At 41.0% G+C, this 19,908-nt stretch overlaps 1 protein-coding gene across 12 annotated transcripts in view; it reads left to right on the top strand.

The window, feature by feature from the left end:
• Nucleotides 1-19,908, top strand: part of PTK2 (protein tyrosine kinase 2) — a 350,940-nt gene that overhangs the window by 39,713 nt on the left and 291,319 nt on the right. For 10 of the 12 annotated variants that reach the window (XM_058444064.1, XM_058444062.1, XM_058444063.1 and 7 more), the window contains exon 2: nucleotides 6,564-6,660. The gene's annotated coding sequence lies outside the window, so the exon portion shown is untranslated. Of the gene's footprint in view, nucleotides 1-6,563; nucleotides 6,661-12,662; nucleotides 12,731-19,908 lie in introns of all 12 variants that reach the window. The other 2 variants (XM_058444059.1, XM_058444056.1) reach the window with 1 other exon arrangement.

Here is a 19,908-nt window from a genome sequence, read left to right as displayed (position 1 = left end):
GCTGAGTTATTTTTAGGATTAGATACATTTCTTGGAAATAGCAAATGTAATAAAAAATTGTGTGGCTATATAGTTGGCTGTTTGATACCATCCATAAGCTTAGCAAAGTGTAGTGTAGTTATTTGCCTGTCTTCAAGGGAAATAAATGTAAAGGGCATGGATAACTTGCTCACAGTGCCCAAACTTGCTCTAGTGATAGAACTAGAACTGGAATTCGGGTTTCTTGAACTTGATTTCAGATGTCTTTTCTATATGTCTACTACTTTTCTGACTTTAAGTGCTCTTTATCTATAAAGTACTTTTTTATTTTTGAGAGAGGGTTTCGCTCTTGTTGCCCATGCTGGATTGCAGTGGTGTGATCTCAGCTCACTGCAACCTCCGCCTCTCGGGTTCAGGTGATTCTCCTGCCTCAGCCTCCCGAGTGGCTGGGATTACAGGCATGCGCCACCACTCCTGGCTAATTTTGTATTTTTAGTAGAGACAGGGTTTTACCATGTTGGTTGGGTTGGTCTTAACTCCTGACCTCAGGTGATCTGCCCGCCTTGGCCTCCCAAAGTGCTGGGATTACAAGTGTGAGCCCCCTCGCCCAGCCTATATGGTACGTTAAATACAAGATTTGTGAAGTGTTGATTCTGTATGTGGCAATGAACAATTTTGATAGTTCACCTGATAGTCATTCACTATGAGATCATGCTTTCTTTGCAGCCTGGTGTAAAACCATTCATGGATTCATCCTAGTTTATCTTGCCTTGACTACTTATTCTTTTTTTAAGGGTTAAACTGGGCCAGCCGTGGTGGCTCATACCTGTAATCCCAGCACTTTGGGAGGCCGAGATGGGTGTATCATTTGAGGTCAGGAATTTGAGACCAGCCTGGCCAACATGGTGAAACCCCGCCTCTACTAAAAATACAAAAATTAGCTTGACGTGATGGCACATGCCTGTAATCATGTAGTGCATGCCAGCTACTTGGGAGGCTGAGGCAGGAGAATTGCTTGAAGCTGGGAGGTGGAGGTTGCAGTGAGCCAAGATCGTGCCATTGCGCTCCAGCCTGGGTGACAGAGTGAGACTCTGTCTCAAAAAAAAAAAAAAAAAGTTTAAAATTGCATTTACAATGTGTTTTTTTCCTTCTAATACAATATATGTTAATTGTAGAACATTAAAAAAATACCATACACAAAAAATAACTGCTGGTAAATTGTATCTCTCAGGGATAACCACAGGTAGGTTTTTCTTGTTGTTGTTGGATTTTTTTTTTTCTTTTTCTTTTTCTTTTTGAGACAGAGTCTCACTCTGTTTGCCCAGTGTGGAGTGCAGTGGTGTGACCAGGCTCATTGCAGCCTTGACCTCCCAGGCTCAAGCGGATCCTCCCACCTCAGCCTTTCAAGTAGCGAGGACCAAAGGCATGTGCCACCATGCCCAGCTAATTTATTTTACTATTTGTTGGAAAAGGAGGGTGGTGGGGGGCAGGCAAGGGGGAGTCTCTCTGTGTTGCCCAGGCTGGTCTTGAACTCCTGGACTCAGGCAGTCCTCCCACCTTGGCCTCCCAAAGTGCTAGAATTACAGGCATGAGCCGCTATACATGGGCTACAGGTAAGATTGTAAAAGATCCATTTAGGCCTTCTTTCTCCCCCAGTGATACTCATATATCTTTTTGAAAATCAAAAATGTAGATATAAGTATATAGATTATATATAAAAGTCCACCATTTCTGAGGGGAACAGATCACTCTTACACTACTTTTTTTTTTTTTTTTTTGAGTACACTACTTCTTTTTGAGACAGAGTCTTGCTGTGTCACCCAGGCTGGAGTGCAGTGTCACGATCTCGGCTCACTGCAAGCTCCGCCTCCTGGGTTCACACCATTCTCTTGCCTCAGCCTCCCAAGTAGCTGGGACTACAGGCACCTGCCACCACGCGTGGCTAATTTTTTTTTTGTTTGTTTTTTGTTTTTGTATTTTTAGTAGAGATGGGGTTTCACTGTGTTAGCCAGGATGGTCTCAATCTCCTGACCTCATGATCCGTCCGCCTCGGCCTCCCAAAGTGCTGGGATTACAGGCGTGAGCCACTGCACCTGGCCTACTTTTGTTTAAAAAATATATATGTGTGTAACCACATTCAGGTAAAAAATGATTGCCAGCCTTTTACTCCCTTTCCCATCATCTTGACTTCTGTGACAGTCATTTCCATTAAAAAAATAATTTTACTCCCTATTATGTGTCTCTAAACATTAGGATTAACTTTTGTATAGTTTTAAACTTTATAGGAATAGAATTATACTGTATATATTCTTTTGTGACAATTGATCTGTGACAAATTGACATTGTAGAGCAACAGGGAAGAGATACTTCTTCAATAAACGGTGCTGGGTCATTTGAGTATCCATATAGGGAAAAATAATAATTTGCTTCACATAATAAAAAATAATTTCAAGTGGATTTATAGATATGAAAAGATTAAATAAAACTAGTATAACGGTGTTTAATAGAAATACATTGTGAGCCACATGTGATTTTAAATTTTTCTAGAAGCCAACTTTAAATAGGAAAAACAGATAAATTAATATTTTGTATTTAACCCAGTAATGCTCAGATACATTTTAATGTGCAAGTAATTTAAACATTATTAGTATATTTTATTTTGGGGGGCAAGGATACTTTAGTTTTAGCAATTCAATGTGTATTTTACACTTACGTCTCAGTTTGGCCTAGTTACATTTCAAGTGCTCCTTAGCACGTGACTAGTGGGTACTGTGTTGGAGAGCATAGTTTTAGAGGATAATGATGGATAACATCTTATTATCTCTAGACACAAAAAGCAACCATAAAAGAAAAATCGATGAGTTGTGCTACATTGAAGTTAGGACATCATATTCCTCAAAAGACATTATTAGGCTTGGCATGGTGGCTTCTGCAATCCCAGCACTTTGGGAGACCCCAGCAGGAGGATTGCTTGAGTCTAGGAGTTCGAGACCAGCGTGGGTAACATAGTGGGACCCTGTCTCTACAAAAAATTTTTTTAAAAAAGAAATTAGCTGGATATGGTGGCACACACCTGTTAGTCCCAGCTACTCAGGAGGCTGAGACAGGAGGATTGCTTGAGCCCAGTAGGTTGGTGCTGCAGTGAGGCATGATCATACCACTATACTCTGGCCTGGGTGACAGAGTGAGACGCTATCTCAAAAACAAAAAATTATTAGGAGAGTGAAAGGCAAATTATGGAGTGGGAGAAGATATTGGTAAATCATAGTTCTAACAGAGTTTGCATAAAAAATATGTAACATGTCAAGAAAAAGGTAGTTAACTCATTAGCAGGATGGACAAGAGACTTTGAACTGCTATTCCATGAGAGATAAATGAAATAAAATCTATCACTGTGGATTTGTCTTTTTCTTTTTGTAGTTCTGTTTTTGATTTTTATATATGAGTTGCTTAACGACAGGAAATGCATTAGGTGATTTCATTTTGTACAAATGTCATAGAGTGTACTCAGCAAATTTAGATGGTAGCGTACTGCATGCCAGGGCTATATGGTATAGCCTATTGCTCCTAGACTGCAAAATTGTACAGCATGTTACTGTACTGAATATAGTAGGCAGTTGTAACACAGTGGTAAGTATTTGTGTATCTAAACATAGAAAAGGTACAATAAGAATATTATATAAAAGATTAAAAAATATACCTGTATAGGGCACTTACATGCATGAATGGAATGGAGCTTGCAGGACTGAAAGCTGCTCTGGGTGAGTCAGTGAGTGTGTGGTGAGTGAATGTGAAGGCCTAGATTATCACTGTACACTACTGTAGATTTTATAAACACGGTACACTTAGGCTGTACACTAAGTTAATAAAAAATATTTTTCTTCAGTAATAACCGTAGCTTACTATAACTTTATAAACTTTTAAATGTTTTTAAACTTTTGACTATTTTGTAATAACACTTAGTTTACAACAGAGACACATTGTACAGCAGTACAACAAAATATATGTATTTTTTAATACAAGGCCTTGCTCACTGTCTCAGCTCACTGCAACCTCCCCTTTCCAGGCTCAAGTGATCCTCCCACCTCAGCTTCCCAAGTAGCTGAGACTACATGCGTGTGCCACCATGCCTAGCTAATTTTTTCTGTAGAGATAGGGTTTCACCATGTTGCCCAGGCTGGTCTCAAACTTCTAGACTCAAGCAATCCACCTGCCTCGGCCTCCCAAAGTGCCAGGATTATAGGAGCGAGGCACCGTACCTAGCCAATATTTTCTTTATATCCATATTCTGTGAGCTTTTCTGTATTTTTTTAAAATTTTAATTTATCATTTCATTTGTTTGTTTGTTTTTGTGATGGAGTTTTGCTCTTGTTGCCCAGGCTGGAGTGCAATGGCATGATCTCGGCTCACTTGCAACCTCCGCCTCCTGGGTTCAAGCGATTCTCCTGCCTCAGCCTCTTGAGTAGCTGGGACTACAGGCATGTGTCACCATGCCTGGCTAATTTTATATTTTTAGTAGAGACAGGGTTTCTCCATGTTGGTCAGGCTGGCCTTGAACTTCTGACCTCAGGTGATCCACCCACAGCCTCCCAAAGTGCTGGGATTATAGGTGTGGGCCACGGTGCCCAGCCTAATTTATCGTTTTTAAACTTTTTTGTTAAAATGAAGACACAAATATACACATTAGGGTAGACCCACACAAGGTCAGGATCATCAATATCAGTATCTTCCACCTTCGTATCTTGTCCCACTGGAAAGTCTTTAGGGGCAATAACACACATGGAGCTGTTATCTCCTAGGTTAACAGTGCCTTCTGGAATACCTCCCCCAGGACCTGCCTGAGCCGTTTTGCAGTTGTTGTTTTTAAATAAGTAGAAGGCGTGTACTCTACAATGATAATTAAAAGTGCACAGTAAATAGGCCAGTAACATAATTGTTTATCAAGTGTTAGGTACTGTACATAATCGTATGTGCTAGACTTTTATACAACTGGCAGCACAGTAGGTCTGTTTTCCCCAGCTTCACTAAAACACGTGAGTAAGGTGTTGTTTCCCCCAAGTGGCTTTTTTATTCCTTCCCCCCTTCCCCACCCTCCCGTGTTGTTCTCTATCTTTTGTGTTACAGAGTTTTCTCACATGTCTGGTATTAATTTCCTTGTGGTGAGTAAAAAAAATTCTTTGAAAGCTTTAGTAAGTGGGTTCAGTCTTTTGACTCTGACTTTTGCATCAGGATATTCTGGATGGCCCATTTGTTGGGAAATCCCCAGTGTTGGTATCTTTAGATCTTTCTTCTTAGACGTATCAGGTTCCTGCAGAGTAAAGACCTGACTATCTGAAGTTTGAGAGGAGAGTGCATAGGGGGTAGTGGAGGAGCTGAAATGTATGTTCAGTGACTAGATCAACCTCTGTTTTGTACAATTGGGCAGGGTGACTTCTGTCTAAGGATGCTCTCCTTTTCCAGAGAGCCCCGTCTTCTGTCATGGTTGGGGAGTCCCATGAAGGCATGGTGTTGAGGCTTTAGCTGCATCGTAGGTAGTCTTCACCCAACCTCCATCATCCTTTATGCCTCCACCTTCTTTACCCCTTGTTCTGTCTGCATTTAGTGCTGCCAGTTCTGAACCTTCTCCCGACATGGCTGTGGAAATGGAGTTGGTTCTTAGTGTTTTTGGCGGCTGGCTTGGTCTGGCTGCATTGGGCCTGCTGAGTCATTTGCTGTGCTTCCAATCTTTTATAGTTCGTTTCCTCCAAATTTTTCTGTTTCCCTGTTTGTTCGGTTTCCATCTTCAGTGTTAGAGGCTTTTCTTATAGCTTCAAAAATTCTGTTACTTTTTCTTTCATTTCTCCCTGTCCTGTGGGTTTGGTTTTTAAATTTATCTTTTTAATATGTCTGTATTAGTTTGTTCTCACACTGCTAATAAAGACATACTTGGGACTGGGTAATTTATAAAGGAAAGAGGTTCAATTGACTTCACAGTCCCACATGGCTGGGGAGGCCTTACAATCATGGCAGAAAGTGAAGGGGAAGCAAGACATATCTTACACATGGCAGCAGGCAAGAGAGAGTGTGTGCAGGGGAACTCCCCTGGATAAAACCCTCAGATCTTGTGAGACTTATTCGCTATCATGAGAAGAACACGGGAAAGACCTGCCCATGATTCAGTTACCTCTCACCAGGTCCCTCCCACAACACATGGGAATTATGGGAGCTACAATTTAGGATTTGAGTGGGGACACAGCCAAACCATATCTATGTCTTTTGTATAATTTTAGTGGAAGTGAAATACATGTGTATATTCTGTTTGCCATCTTCCTCTGAATTTGTTAGCTAATTTTGTGTCAGATTAATTATGCCTGTTGATGTTTTAATGGTTCTTAGTTATTTCATGTATATTTCCTTCAACTAAAATACGGGTTTGAAGACAGGCCTTTTCCAAATTTGTTATTCTTCATTCAAGGTCCAGTACAGTATGTATGGTAAGCAGTGAAGAAGCTAACTGTAAGGTGGACAGTACAATAAAGCCTTGAAAAAAACTAGTGAAATAATGGTACATATATATATATATATATATATATCTTGTCTTTCAGGTTCTCTTTGACTGCAATGGAAAGAGGAAAGAGAAATTAGAAGTATTTTTTTAAATTGTCATTTGATTTCTTCAGAGTTATTGTGGCCTTCTGAACTGTGAGTATAATTCTCTTGCTATACTTGTGTCTTGAGATTTTTGGTTTTGTTTTTTCTTTCACCTGTCTTAGTGTCTCTTTGACGTACAATAGAAATAAACAAAAGGTAATTGATTTTGCAGGGTGGGTGAGGGAAGAAATATAAATTGTTTAGTGCCTGTTATGTGTAGATACTTTATATATTTTTTTCTGAGAGACGTAGTATAATAATGGTTAATAATAACGTGCTTAGAATACTATCTGGTACATTATAAACACTCTAAGTTACAATTACTAATTGAATCCTCACAATAACTTTGTAAGTAATGTTTACTGTTCTTCCCTATTTCACATTTGCATAAACCAAAATACAGAGAGGTTAAAGGATACTAAGTTACAGCCAGACACAGTGGCTCATGCTTGTAATCCTAGCACTTTGGGAGGCTGGAGGCTGAGACAGGAGGATTGCTTGAGTTCAGGAGTTTGAGACCAAGTGGCTGGGTGCGGTAGCTCACGCCTGTAATCGCAGCACTTTGGGGGGTTGAGGCAGGCGGATCACTTGAGGTCAGGAGTTCGAGACCAGCCTGGCCAACATGGCAAAACCCCATCTATGCTAAGCATACAAAAATTAGCCAGACATGATGTTGCACCCAGCTGTTATAAATCCCAGCTACTTGGGAGGCTGAGGCAGGAGAATTCCTTGAACCTCCACAGGAGGAGGTGGAGGTTACAGTGAGCTGAGATTGCGCCACTGCACTCCAGCCTGGGCGACAGAGCAAGACTCTGTCTCAAAAAAAAAAAAAAAAAAATTCAGACCAGCCTGGGTAACAACAAGACCTTGTCTCTGAAAAAAACAAAAAACAAAAATTGTCAGGTGTGGTGATTTATGCCTGGATCACAGGAATTTGAGGCTGCAGTGAGCCAGGATCGTGCCTCTGTACTCCAGCCCGAGTGACAGAGCAAGAGTCCGTCTCAAAGAAAAGATTACTAAATTAGTAAATGGCAAAGCTGGGATTCAGACTCATTCTGGCTCACAGTGTTGTGCTCTTGACTGGTAGAGCAGCTCCCTCCCCGCCAGTCTGTGGTTTTGCTTTTTGTAGTTCAGTTACCCAATGTTAGCTGCAGTCCAAAAATACTAAGTAGAAGATTCCAGAAGTAAACAATTTATGTTTTAAATTGTGTGCCATTCTGAGTAGCCTGATGAAATCTCATGCATCCTTATCTGTCCCACCCTGTCCTGCCCTGTCCCACCTGGGATGTGAATTGTCCCTTTGTCCAGCATATCCACCACACTGTGTATGCTGCTCGCCCGTTAGTCACTTAGTAGCCATCTGAGTTAGGTCAGCTGTTAAGGAATGACAGTGCTTGTGTTCAAGTAACCCTTAGTTTGTTTCATCATGGCCCCCAAACGGAGGGGTAGTAGTGATGCTGGCATATTGTTATCATTGTTCTATTTTATTACGTTATTGTTGTTAATCTCTTAGAGTCCCTAATTTATAAATTAAACCTTATTGTAGGTATGCATGTATAGGAAAAACATAGTATATATAGCGCCAAGTACAGTCCCTAGTTTCAGGCATCTACTGGGGGGTCTAGGAGCATATCCCCTACAGATAAGTGGGGATAGCTGTATCTTATTCTCATGGGTTCTAGATTCAGATATTGGTTTAGCTAGGTAGTATATTTCCTAACTCCTTAATTTTAATCAAATTATTTAATCTATTGAAAGCTATTGTTTTTTAATCTGACAAAGGGGATTATTATAGAATCTCCCTTATGGGGTTATTACGAAGATGCTGTGAGATATGCATAAGGTATTCACTCAAAATTGTTAGCAATGATTATTTGGTGCCATTTTTCTCATTTTCATGAGCAGAAAACGGAGCCCTAGAGAGATTATATTACTTGTAATTTGTCAGTTTGTAACTTGTAGATCTTGGTGCATGTTTCACAGTTTAGAAATCATACAATTGAGGGTAATCCTACTTTGTCTTGTTTCCAAAGATTGCTCTTTCTTCTAAGTCTGGTGGTAAATTGAGGACAGATAGGTTCATAGAATATTTATAAATCTCTTTTTGGGCATTTTGTTTTATGTTGTTACAGTAAATATCTCATAAACTTGGACTTCATGGAGTCAGAATTCATGATAATTTATAGCTGTATTGAATTTGACTTTCGCAATTGTTTTTGGAGTATGGGCCTAGGATTATTTTTTAATTTCCACATGAGTGTCAGTTCACGTCTTTCTTTGTTCTCTTTTCTCTCCCAAATCTATTTCTAGGTATTAGTGAAGGGAAATTATGTCATACAGTTTCCATTTCTTTGCAAGGCGTAGAAGTCTTGGTCCTGTGTCCCCCTGTCTTTCATGGGCTAAGGGAGAGGAGCCTGCTCTGTCCCTTGTGCTGTGCCAGATGTGATTGTTACAGTGTGAGAAGGTCACAGTCCCTCTATTTGTGTCCCCCTATTTCCTTCCCCCTGTCCATATTGTACCTTTCTTCCTATAACAGTGCATTCTGTTTATTTGGGTGTGAGTCTGTGTGTGAGGGCAGTTTTTGTTATTTCATCTCTGCTTAACCCGCAGTTAACTTTCACTACATGCTGAATTAGGACTGTTTAACGCTTGTCACAAAATAAGTTCTCTTCTCTTAGTAGATCTGAGCAAAAGAAAGAATACCAAATGTAACTTTTCAGCAACATTAGCTGTAAAAATATTTCCTCTTGGTATAGCACAAGACAGTTTCATAGCAGAAATACAAAACTCATATTCTTAGTGTAATGTGCTGGGAAACGAAAGTCTAAAGAGAGGTGAGATGACAAACCAGCTATTTGTGACCCAAGAGCCAGCTCATTGGCTCATTGGAACTTAAAAAAAAAATTTTTTTTTTTAAATTTTTCTTTGCAGATAGAGTCTTGCTCCATCACCCAGGCTGGAGTGCAGTGGTATGAGCATAGCTCACTGTAGCTTCTGAACTCCTGGGCTCAAATGATTCGCCCATTTCAGTCTCCAAGTAGCTGGGACTATAGGCACATGCTACCATGCCTGGCTAATTCAAAAAATTTTTTTGTAGAGATGAATCTTCCTTTGTTTCCCAAGCTGGTCTCAAACTCCTAGCTTCAAGTGATTCTCCCACCTCAGCCTTCCAGAATGCTGGGATTATAGGCGTAAGCCACCACTCCTGGCCTCATTGGACCTTTTTAGCTATAGGACAAAATCTGCCCATCCTGGTTTGTCTTTTTAAAATCATTAGAAAATATATAAACCCAGGAAAATAACCTCATAACCAGTGTTGCTGTAATTCCCCCCACCCAGCCCCCCTGCAAATTCTGGACAGATGGTCAGGCCATGTGTGTAAGTCTGGCTTCCAATCCGTTGAATTTCATGACGTAATGCTGAGATATAGGTCCCTTATTTCACAGAGTTCCCCTTCATATGTCCCTTGGGCCATTTGAGCTCCTGCAGTATGAATCTGGTTGCGAAGCAGCTAGCTTTGGCAGAGTTGGTTCTTGGTCCTTGCCTTGTTTTTAAGTGACACACTGGAAGACAGAAATTTGGGAGGGAGGTATTTTAGGACCAGAATTCTAGGCAAGCAAAGGAAAGTTTGGGAGGAATTGAGTTGCTGGGATATATATGGAGATAATTTTCAGGGTTAATGTGGCGTGGGAAGGTGGTGGACAGAAAGGAGGGCCTCCCTGAGACCCTTCTGCAACATCCCATATTTGTGAATAAAAGCATCTTTTATAGCATGTGGGCAGATGAGCACAGCTGAGATAGATTGGGCTGTGAGGTTCTGGGAGTGTTGACTCAAAAAATATATATATTTTTATTATTTATATTATTAGGTACCTCCTAATATGTAGTGGTCCCTCCATATCTGTGGGGGATTGGTTCCAGGATTCCCCCAAGATGCCAAAATCTATGGAGCCTGTCTCTTATATAAAATGGTGTAATATTTGCATATTACCTATGTATGTCCTCTTATCCACAGTTAACCCCTGAACAATGCGGGGGTGAGGAGTGCCCATCCCCTTTGCAGTTGAAAATTTGTGTATAACTTTTGACTCCCCAAAACTTAACTACTAATAGTGTCACAGGATCCTTGGGGTGTCGCTTCACCAGCCAGAAATCATGGTGGCTGGTGGCGCCTTCTGCCTGAGTATTGCCCGTGCCCACTGGGCATGTTCAGCCTACTCGGCTTGGCATGCTGTGCTTGGCTCACACCACAAGCCTGGATCCCACACCTGCCAAGGGCGAGCCAGGTGCAGAGCTGTGAGGGGTGTGTGGGTGTGTGAGCGTGCGGTCCGGCCACCTTGCACAGCCAGCTGCTGTAGCAGGGTGGGCAGCTCCAGGCACTGGCACAGGTGCTGGTTCTGTGCAAGGCTGCAGCTGGACCAGATGTACTGCATGCAGCCTCTGCTGTGGGAACCCGCATCTGGATGAGGGGAACGAGGTGGTGCCCAGAAGAGAGGAGATGCCAGGAACTGCAAAGCCCCAAAGAGGGTGTCATAGCCCTGGTTCGGGGGTTCTCCTCTGCTTGCTGCTTGCAACATGGCGAGCAGGAGGCCATGTTTCAGGCCTGTTTGTGTTATAGCTCTTTCAGTCCCTCCGTTCGGCAGGTCTCGAGTTCTTATCCGGTGTCCAGGAAGAATGAGGTACACAGACAACTGGGGGGTGAGCAAGGTGGAGAGGGGCTTCATTGAGCGGCAGAACAGCTCTCAGGAGACCCAAAGTGGGTAGCTGCTTTCCACAGGCAGGTTGTCCTGGTGAGTTGAAGAGACCCAAAGTGGGTAGCTCCTTCCTGCAGCTGGTAGTCCTAACATCTCTCTGAGTCTGGCTGAGTCTGGGGTTTTTATGGGCTCAGAAGGGAGGAAGTGCTTACTGACTGGGCCATGGGCAGGCCCGGAAAAAGCACCGTAAGTTCTCACTCCAGGCCGTGGACTCCACCTGTAACTGGTGGCCTGGCCCCCAGGGCTTCAAGGCTGTCCCTGGCTTGAAGGTGGAATTTCATGGGGGACCTGCCCCTTTCTGTCCAGGAGCCTTTCTGCCTTCTCCCACCATCAACATGCCATCCATGGCACCTAGGCTGTTCATGACGAGGTGTGCCTGCAGGCCCACACTGAGCCACCCTCCCATGCTTGTCAGTGCCCAAAGTCTGGAGTGGGCCAGGGTGGCAGGGGGCTGGTGTGTCAGCGCTGCCTTGAGCACGTGCATACTCAGCCAGGTTGTGACAGACTCAGGCTCAGCCACAACTTTGCTCTGCCCTGGAGTGGGCTGGGGAGAGGCCAGGAGCCTGTGAGGGCAGGGGGGCTTCCCAGACCCCTAAGAACGCAGGGACACCCAGGTCCGGAGCCGAGGCTAGGAGGCTGCAGCTGTACCTGGGAATGTGGGGCTCCCGCCCCGCCAACTCAGTAGGGGGTTGGGATTTCCACCTGTTACAGCTCCTGCCGGCCCCACTGCAGCCTGTGTCTTGGCAGCAGTGCCTCCAGACTGGCTTCCACTGCCATCAGTACTGTAGACTGGAAGCCTTATTGAGAATATAAACAGTTGATTAACACGTTTTGTATGTTATATGTATTATATACTGTATTTTTACAACAGAGTAAACTCGAGAAAAGAAAATATTAAGAAAATCATAAGGAAGATAAAATATACTTATTAAATGGAAGTGGATCGTCATAAACATCTTCATTCTCATTGTCTTCATGTTGAGTAGGCTGAGGAGGAGGAGGAAGAAGAGGGGTTGGTCTTGCTGTCTCGGGTGGTAAAAGTGGAAGGGGAGGCAGGAGAGGCAGGCGCACTCAGTATAACTATTATTGAAAAAAAAATCCCTTTATACGTGGACCTGTACCATTCAAATCCATGTTGTTCAAGGGTCAACTGTAAGTCATCTCTAGATTGCTTATAATGCCGAATACAATGTAAATCCTTTGCAAGTAGTTGTTATACTGTATTATTTGGGGGATAATGACAAGAAAAACATCAGTACATGCTCGGTATAGATGCAGTCATTCATTTTTTTTCCTCAGATATTTTAGATCCATGGTTGGTTGAATTCTGGATGTGGAACCCGCTGACATGGATGGCTGACTGTATTGTATGTTAAACTTTATCATTTGTGACTTCTCTGTTTTAAATGACCTGTTGATTTTCTGATTTGGGGTATAAAGGTTTAGCTTATTTATGTTATTCCCCATATCTCTTCCAACTATTATTGTTAAATAGTTAATATATGTATTTTTCTTTTAGAAGTTTTCTGTTGTAATTTTACCAATATCTTTCCTTTGCTTGGGTTATTGATTCATGTCAATATCTTGATTCCTTTTAAGATAAAGATAGTATTGCCCTAAATATTGACCCTTCCCCCCAGTTCCAGCATGTCTCCCTGTTCTGCCTCATATTTTATGTTTTTGTTACTACTTTTATGTTGGGATTTTTACGTTTGCATTTTATCTGCAACTTCAAGTGTTCTGGGGACTCATGGGTTGAACTCTAAAACTAGTTTATTATTTTTAATTTTAAGTTTTCTTGAGCTTTCCCAGCTTAGCTTTCTTTCAAGGTCAGTTTTTCTCTTTGTTTTCTCTGGTATTTATTTCTTTTTCATGAAGGTGGTATTCCTTGTATGTCTGATGATCCTTTATTGTCTGTAAGTGTATAGGGAAGCAGGACTAGCTACTTTTCTGAGTTAGATTTAGCGCCTGCTGGGAATTCAGAACTGAAGTACTTTGCTTCAGCATACTTTTAGTCTGTGGGCCCCTAAATAACAAAATAAAGGAGAGTTTTACTGTAAGGATGTTGACACCTCTACCAGAAACCTTTGCTTTATTTTCTAGAGAAATAGCCCCTTGGGATTTTTTAAAAATTAAATTTTTTTTTTTTTTGTCTGAGGGTAAATGCTGAGTTAGCCTGGGCACAACTAGTCAGTTAAACCCTGTTTTCACCCCTGGCTATTAACATCAGCCCTCACCAATACCTACCTCATGGCCAGGCCCAAAGCCTCATCAAGATTGACTTGAGTTTTGTCTCTGTTTTACACATCACTGTGCGTGTACTCCTCTTTAATAGCTAGATACTTGTTGAATTCTCATCTTTTGGTGGCTCTTCCTTTCCTCTTATTTACCTTTAAAAAAAAAAAAAACTTGCATACTTCAGTTTCATTGAAGTCTTCACAGGAATAAAACTCATTACTCCACCACCTTGAACTTGAAACCACTGAGGATTTTGGGTGCTGGGGTGGCATGTTGATCTGTAGGGTGAGGATTTTAAGTGGAGTGATATGTTGGTTTGCTCTGTGGCTAGTTTTAGAGTTAGATGAGCTCGAGTTCAAACTTTGGTGCAGCCACTTTTAGCTATGGAACTTTCGTCAAAACATTTTATTTTTCTTATCCTGTTTCCTCATTTATTGAGCAAATATTTATTGAGAGGTTTGTAGCACAATGATGTGGGGACAGTTGAGGTAGTTCTTTTCTAATGCCTTCTGTATTTCTCTAAAGTAGGATTTGAAGTCATCTCCTAAGAATGAGTGGAAAAAGCAATGCTGGCGTTGGAGACTCGATGATAGTGAAGGAGGTTTGAAATAGGGATAGTGAGGAGAGAGCCAAGCAGGGATGGAGAAGGCTTGCCTAGGAGTGTTGTGGTTCAGCTGAGATTGGTGACAATTAAATTAGAATGTACCAATTTTTTTAGTTAATGACGTTTTGTCTGGTGCTAGCTGTCAGCAGTCCAGGTGTAGTCTGATATAAGTTGTCCTAATATTTGTATTGAATCATGAAATGGTTTTTTTTCCAGGCTGGCTTATTGGAAGGACAGTGGGAGTTAGTAATATTGGTAAAAGATTGGTTTGAACTGTGACTTTACAATTCAGGAAATGTTTGTTGAGCTTTTACTAAGTGCCTGGCATGGTTCTAATTGCTTTAGATAGATGTACCAGTAGACCAAACAGAGTCTGTATAGTGTAGGGAAGCAGATAATAAAAAAATAATAAGCAAATGAGTACATTATGTAATGTACTAGAAGGTGGGACGTGGGATGAGAAAAAAGTAATGCCATAGTATGAGTGAATTTGAGGTCTAAATAGGGTAGTCATAATAAGCCTCATTGCAAAAGTGAGATTTGAGCTAAATACAAAGGAGATGGGTGTATTCATGCAGGAAACCACAGGCTCCCGTCCGGTCTTCCATCTGCTTCCCAGAAGCAGCGGAAATAATGTGTTTTAGGTGTTGATCTTAGCTTTTACATGCTTGTTTCCTAATAGTATTTGTGTACTAGTCATTGCTCCATCAATTTTAGAAAAAGTTATATGCTGAACTGCTATCATGGTAGGTAGGGATTTTCTCTCTCTTTCATGGTCTTTCCTCTCCCCCATCTTCCTCATGTAGTTCTAGAACAGTTTTTGTTTAGAACCGTATTTTCGTTTTTAATTATTTTGACTTTTAAACATAACTCAGTATTGAGCCAATTAAAGTAGTATGGTTACATTTCTTGTTCAGCTTTGTTTTTCTTGTTTTCTTGGACTGAAAATTGCAGTTGTCCCTCTTGTTTGCTTGATATTCTTAGGTCTGGCTAAGGTTTCCCACTCTGACAGCTCTGTAATTAAGGCCTCTCAATTAGTTTCCATGCAGTCAAATGTATTCATTTTATCTTCACCCCCTAGACACACCCCCCCTGGAGCTTTCCTTCTCCTTTTCCCTGCTTCAGTCTAGAGAGGTTGCTCTCTAGACCTGCTGTAAATGGTACCAGGGTGGAGAAACCTGTGGTACTGGCAAAAATAAGGTGAGAGCAGGTAAGACAGGTGAGTAGAAAATACTGATTGAAAAAACTGATGGGAAGGACAGAGGAGGAATGGAGATGATTTCTTCTTGGGGAAGTGTGTTAAGGAGAAGCTATAGTTGAGGAAGGGCATTCTAGGTAGTGAAAATGGTGCCAGAAAAAGCATAGAGATGGAAGTGGTCTGTTATTTTTTGGTGACTTGAAAAGCCTGTGTTGTGTTACCTTCTTAGATTATATGTATATTAACTTATTGACTTTGTCCTGAAGAGCTTTAAAAAAAGTTTAAATGGAAATTGTGACAATCAGAATGTTAAATATTGATATATTTTTTGTTTTTTTGTTTTTTTTTTTTTCGTTTTTTTAGAAATAAAGGTCTTATTTTGTCACTCAGGCTGTAGTACAGTCAGTGGCATGTTCATAGCTTACTGTAACCTTGAACTCCTGGGTTCAAATGATCCTCCTGCCTCAACCTCCCAAGTAGCTGAGACCACAGGCACACACCACTGTGCCTGGCTAATTTTTAAAATTTTTTGTGGAGGAAGGCTCTCACTATGCTGCCCAAGCTAATCTCAAACTCCTGGGCTCAAGTGGTCCTCCTGCCTTGGCATCACAGAGTGCTGGGATTACAGGCGTGAGCCATAGTGTCTGGCCTTGAGGGTAAATTATTAATGTCCTAAAACCTGAACATAGGGTATATCTGGAACACTTGAATTCAAGTGATAACCTTAAGCTGTTGATTTTATGTATTGATTTACGGAAAAGTCTTTATACATTGGTTACAAAAACTTAATAATTTTGGCATCTAACTATCCAAGCCAATTCATCAGTGCAGGAATGAGTGCTGTAGTACCACTTCAGTTTTCAGGCAAGAACAAAATGAATGACAACAGGAAATTTAAGAAGCTGCTCCGTGTTTGGCCAAATTGGAGAGAGGGCAAGCAGAGAAGTTGGAAAAATGTCATTGAGGCATGTGAGCACAACTTTCGTCTATATGGCATAGCTATATAGAGAAAATTAAGCCATCAATAATGAGATACTGAAAAACCAAGAGATTAGTTCCTTTCTAAAAGAAGCATTGCTCAGTTTGAAATGCTGAGGCAAAATGCTAAGAAATAAGGTTCACAAATGGTCTTCATGATTGCAAACTCTAGGGTACTTTTTGTGTAAATGCATGGGACTTCTCATGGATGGTCAGGCCCCTTTGTTCAGTGGGTGCACTGTATATAAATATTAGTTGCCGTCTGAAGTTTTGCCTTTTTACTCAGTTTTGTGAAGAGCACATCCTTCTGGTCTTTATTTACACTTGTGATTCAGGAGTCGTGGCTGAAAGAAATAGTCATAAATCATAATAGCTGTCGTGTCAGTCATTGTGTTAATTCAAATCCTAATTCTTTACAGCAACTCAGTAAGGTTTTGATTACTGTTCTCACGTTACAGATGAGAAACTGGGCTTAGAGAAGTTAAGAAAACAGTCCAAGATTCCTTGTGGCAGTATCAAGTTCTCCATTTCCTTACAGTAAAGCTTAGCCCTTAAGCTTAACCACAGTGCACAATTGGGAGTCATACATTTAACAGAGAGAAGAATAGTGTCACCTACTGAATTGCCAGTGACCCTTTCCCCTCTAGTGTACTTCCTTTTAAAATGTATCAGTCGTGTTAAAATGCAGTATTTCTGCAAAGCCTTGCAAATTTCTTAATCATCTGTGTTGCTGGCTTATACTGAGGGAAGAGTGTAGTTTTATAAAATACTTGTAAAAACAGGGAAAATTTTGATTTCCTGATTCTGAAAGTGGGCAGGCAACTTTGCATAGGATCTTACCTTCAGAGAAAGGAAGAGACGGGGATGAGTGTTTTTTCTTTCAATCCGTCTTTGCATATCATAGTGTTATGAGTTGGGGTGGCAAGTAGGCAGTTTAGATTTTTACCCAGTACTCATGAATTCCAAATGGTTTAACAAAATATACAAACACTTCAGCATTTTTTCTGTGATAAACTGTCTGATTAAAAAGGATAGGTGTCTCAATAAAAATTTCAATGAAAAAGTGGCCAAAAGATTTGGACAGACATTTTATCCATTTCATATGAATGAGAGTAAGCACACAAAAAGATGTTCCACATTAGTAGTCATTAGGAAATGTAAATTATAACCACATGAGATATCATTGCAGCCCTATTAGAATGGCTGATGTTAAAAACCAAAAAGAAGGTGACAGTGCCACATGACAAGAATGTGAGACAGTTAGTACTCTCCTGCTTTGCTGGTGGAAGTGCAAAATGTTGTGATTGCTAAAGAAATCAGTTTGGCACTTTCTTATGAAGTTGAACATAGACTTATCACCCAACCCAGCAGTCCTACTTCTAAATATTTACTCAAGAGAAATGAAAACATTTTCTTACAATGACCTCCATGTGAACATTTATAGCAGCTTTATTCGTAATCGCTGGAGACAGCTCAAATATCCATCAGTTGGTAAATGGATAAACAGATTTTGGTACACCTATACAATGGAATCCTGTGCAGCAATACAAAGGAACTAACTGCTGGCGCACCTAACAAAATGGGCAAATCTTCAAAGCAGTCTACTAAGTGAAAACACAAAACTCCACGTAACTATGATTTCATTTATATAACATTTGGTAAGACAAATCTGTAAGAACAGAAATAAAATCAGTGGTTGCCTGGGGCGGAAGAGAGAATTGAGTACAAAAGAGCATGAGGGCACTTCTTGGGGTGATAGAAATAGTCTGTATCTTCGGCGTGGTGGTGGTTACACAGACCCACTTGTATTAGGCTGTTCTTGCGTTGGTATAAAGAAATACCCAAGACTGGGTAATTTGTAAAGAAAAGATGTTTAATCGGCTCACTGTTCTGCAGGCTGTACAGGAAACATGGCACTGGCTTCCAGGGAGGCGTCAGAGAGCTTTTACTCATGATGGAAGGTGAAGTGGGAGCAGATGCGTCACATGGCGAGAGAGAACAAGAGAGAGAGTGGGAGGTGCCATACACTTTTAAACAACCAGATCTCACATGAACTCACTTATCACCAAGGGAATGGCACTAAGCCATTCATGAGGAATACGCCCCCATGATCCAAACACCTCCTACCAGGCCCCACTTCCAACACTGGGGACTACATTTCAACATGAGATTTGGCTGGGAAACAGATCCAGTCCTTAACACCATCCACCTGATGTTTTTACTGTGCACGTTATGCCTCAAGAAATAAAACTTTAAAAAGAGAAGAAAAAAGTGACTTATATGCAAACAGATATTATCCATGTACTCTTGCACACATATATGGTACACACGCACACACACACACACACACACACACACACGCATGCACTCATTACAGCTCGAATTTTCTTTCCAGTTGGATCAACATTTGTCTGGATTAGGTATCACCAAAGTTGAAGTGAAGTAGATTTCAGTGTAGACACTGCTTTTGAAAACACAATCTTGGAGTCCTTGGTTCATTTATGTAATCTTATTTGTGGCCTAAAGGCTTTATATTTGTCTTTGTATAATGAGATTGTATATTATAAAAGTCATGTAATTAGCAGAAATAAAAGATGTTTAAAAGTTATTTTAGTATTTGTTGCTCAAGTTCTTGTAGCTCTGGAGAAAAATAGTTTTATCAGCTATATAAATAAAAATGCTATTTCTTATATTGATGAAACTATGCAGTCTTCAGCTCCATCTTTTAGTTAATAGTTAATGAGCTATAATGGCAGGGTACATTTATGTTTTAAACTGCTAGAATTAAGAATGTACACAGTAAGTCTAGGTGCAGAGGTTCATGCCTATAATCCCAACACTTTGGGAGGCTGAGGTGGGAGGATTGCTTGAGCCCAGGAGTTTGAACAACATGGCAACACCTCGTCTCTACAAAAAATTTTAAAATTAGCCAGGTGTGGTGGCATACACCTGTGGTCCCAGCTACTCAGGAGGCTGAGGCGGGAAGAATTGCTTCAGCCTGGGGGTGGTCAAGCTGCAGTGAGCTATGTTCACCCCACTGCACTCCAGCCTGGGTGACAGAGCAAGTCCCTCTCTCAATAAAAACAAAACAAAACAAAACAACAAAAGTTAGCTGGGCATGGTGGTGCTTGCCTGTAGTCCCAGGTACTTGGGAGACTGAGGTGGAAGGATCGCCTGAGTCTGAGGGGTCGAGGCTGCATTGAGCTGAGATCATGCCACTGCATCCCAGCCTAGGTGACGAAAGTAAGACCCTGTCTCCAAAAAAAAAAAAAGAAAAAAAAATAGAGTTGCTCATTACTGCTTTGTGGTACTTGTTGATGTCCTGTGGAGCAGCCATTTAGCATTTTTTTCCCCAATAAACTCTTGGTTAAAAAGCCACAACAGTGAGTAGGAATGGAATCAAAGTAGAAAGTTGTATGTTCTAATTTTCATTTAAAAATCAGTTTATTTTAAATGATGAGCTCATCATTTTATGATCTTCGGGATGTACTATAATGTGTGGCACTAATAGAATCAGTGATAGAATA

This window comes from Hylobates moloch, unplaced genomic scaffold, assembly GCF_009828535.3.
Source record: "Hylobates moloch isolate HMO894 unplaced genomic scaffold, HMol_V3 SCAFFOLD_9, whole genome shotgun sequence".
Taxonomy (NCBI): domain Eukaryota; kingdom Metazoa; phylum Chordata; class Mammalia; order Primates; family Hylobatidae; genus Hylobates; species Hylobates moloch.
Note: the sequence above shows the minus strand (reverse complement) of the source record. Positions and strands in the feature narration are given on the sequence as shown.